Below are 2854 nucleotides of genomic sequence, written 5' to 3' on the forward strand. Positions count from 1 at the left end.
CTTATTGAATGTAGGAGAGTTGATGGTACATGGATAAGGTTTCCGGGAATTTGGCATTTTTTGCACCTCTGGACGAAAAAAACTGCATCATCCTCCATAGTTGGCCAGTAGTATTTCTCGTGTATCTGAAAAAGTAATTTCCATTTTCCTTGATGTTCGCCTTCGTGCATCTCTTTCAGCATGATTGGGATTTCTGCTTCATTCAAACATCGTAGCAAACTTCCTTCAAAGCTTTTACGATATAATATTCCTTCGTGGAATACGAATCTCTCGGACCTTTGTTTTATCTTGACTGCCTCCTTCTTATTGGTGGGGAGCATACTGTCACGAAGGTAACGGGTGTATGGCTCCTGCCAGTCCCCAGCGTGACCAATATTGAAAACTTCTAATTGATGCAGCGGCGCTTGACAGTTAGAACAGGTTCTTTGAAGTAACCGAGATTGAGCCTCCATTTCTGTCCAGTAGTAGCCAAGGCGTTGCAAACGGCGATAGAATGTTACCACTAATGTTTGCCCGCAGACTTCAACATGGACGCAGTTGAGTTGTTGTTGTGCTTCTCCCTCTCCGAGGCATCTTGACAAGGAACCGTATGGGTTTCAATGGTACAACACCCCTCGGAGCATGAAGAAATTTTGTAAGGTTTTGATACTGACTTTTCCCTGGGAAAGCGAGTTGTTAAGCTCTTGGATAATTGGTGTTCTCCAGTCGCCGGCTTCATCCTCTTCGGGTTGTGAAAGCCATGTTGAAGTCACGGTTCGTCTCTTCACTGTCAGGGTTTCCTCAAAACATTCAAATTGCAGTTTCGATGCTAGCGTGGCCAGGCAATCAGCGTGTCGGTTGTTGTTACGCCCAATATGTGTTATGGTCGCGTCGGCGAAGTAGCTTAGTAGTTTTTATGCCTGGGTTCTGTAAGGGGAAAAGGTACTTCCTTCAGTGCTTATACTCCATTCACCTGGTTGACAAGTAATTTAGAATCCCCTCTTATTTCCAGACGTGTGGCTCCAGCTTGTTTATCCAAGGACAACCCGATGAGAAAGGATTCATATTCTGCTGAATTGTTGGTGCAGGGGAAATCTAGCTTGAAGGAGTGCGAGGATACTTGAACGGCTAGGGATACTATAACCACACCTGCTCCTCAAGTGCCATTGTTAGGGGTAGAGGATCCATCATAGAATAGTAGCCACGTTTCTTCTTGAATGAAAGAGATTTCCGGAAATTCTCCAGGGAGGTCCTCGTGTGGTGTCATGGTGCTCTCTCCCGGAAACGCTGCTAGTAAATCCGTAATTGCTTGCCCTTTGATAGCTCTCGGGGAAGCGCATTTTATGTCGAACTCTGACATTTAGAGGAGCCATTTGTCCGGCCTTCCTATCAGGGCCGGTTTTGAGAGGAGGAACTTCACAAGATCGTACTTAGATATCAGCACCACTTTATTAGAAAGTAAGTAATACCTGAATTTCTGTATGGAGTGAATCAAAGATAAGCACCCTTTTTCCGCTTTGGGATATCTGAGTTCGGTATCTTTTAAAGTTCGTCTGAAGTAGTAAATGGGATGCTCAATCCCTTCGTCATCTTCTTGGTCGAGGAGAGATCCGACAGCAGTGTCACTAAAAGCAATGTATAGGTGTAACGGTCTTCCTTGTATGGGAGATTTCATGATGGCTGGGGAAGATAACGTTTGTTGAATCTTCCGGAACGCCTCCTGTTGTAGTGTGGTCCAGACGAAGCTTGATCCTTTCCTCAGCAAGGGAGCAAACGAAGCAACGAGTTGAGCCAATCCTGGTATGAAGCGGTGAATGTAGTTTATTTTACCCATGAAACTCTGGAGTTCTTTCACGGTTCGTGGTGGTGGCATCGTGAGGATAGTTTGTGTTTTGACTGGGTCAACTTTAATTCCCTCGGTAGTCACCTGGAAACCTAAGAACTTTCCCGAAGAGACACCAAAAGCACACTTCGACGGGTTCATCTTCAGCTTGTACTCGCGACATCTTTCGAACACTTGCCGTAGAATCTCCGCATGGGCTTCCCGAGGTTTTTACTTGACCACTATGTCATCTACATAATCTTCGACTTGCTTGTGCATCATGTCGTGAAAAATGGTGGTCATGGCGCATTGGTATGTGGCACCAGCGTTTTTCAAACCGAAAGGCATCACAGTGTAGTAAAAGTTTCCAAGAGGAGTTCGAAAATCCGTCTTACTTGCATCGTGTTGGTACATCTTTATTTGGTTGTAGCCGATGTATCCATCCATGAAAGAGAACCTACCGTGTCCACTGGTGGCGTCTACCAGCATGTCGATGTTGGGGAGCGGAAAGTCATCTTTAGGACAACATTTGTTCAAATCTCTAAAATCGACACAACACCTGATCTGTCCGTTCTTCTTTTTTACCCGGACTACGTTGGCCAGCCAAGTAGGATGGTGAATTGGCTTGATGAAACCAGACGCTAGTAGCTTTTGAATTTCTACCTTAATTTTTTCTTCCACATCATGCCGAAATTGTCTCGGGGTTTTCTTGACCGGTTTGGATCCGGGTATCACGCGTAAATGATGAGTGACCATCTTCTCATCCAAGCCAGGCATTTCCTTGTATGTCCATGCGAATACGTCTTGATATTCCTTGAGAAGGTTTACCAGCTTTACGCGTTCGTCGGTGCACAGATTCAAGCCGATCGAGATGGGTCGCGGGGATTCTTCACTCCCAATATTAACAACCTCAAGTTCGTCTGTGGTAGAGTTGGTCCCGTCTTGTAGCTGTCGTGGTGCATCAGGTACTTCCTCCTGCGGTGCATTACTGCGTTTGCGTTCCATTGGACGGAGAGACTGTGTGGTAGTCTCTCCTGTTAATTTCTAACAGTG

The sequence above is a fragment of the Papaver somniferum genome, chromosome 6 (assembly GCF_003573695.1).
Source record: "Papaver somniferum cultivar HN1 chromosome 6, ASM357369v1, whole genome shotgun sequence".
NCBI lineage: Eukaryota > Viridiplantae > Streptophyta > Magnoliopsida > Ranunculales > Papaveraceae > Papaver > Papaver somniferum.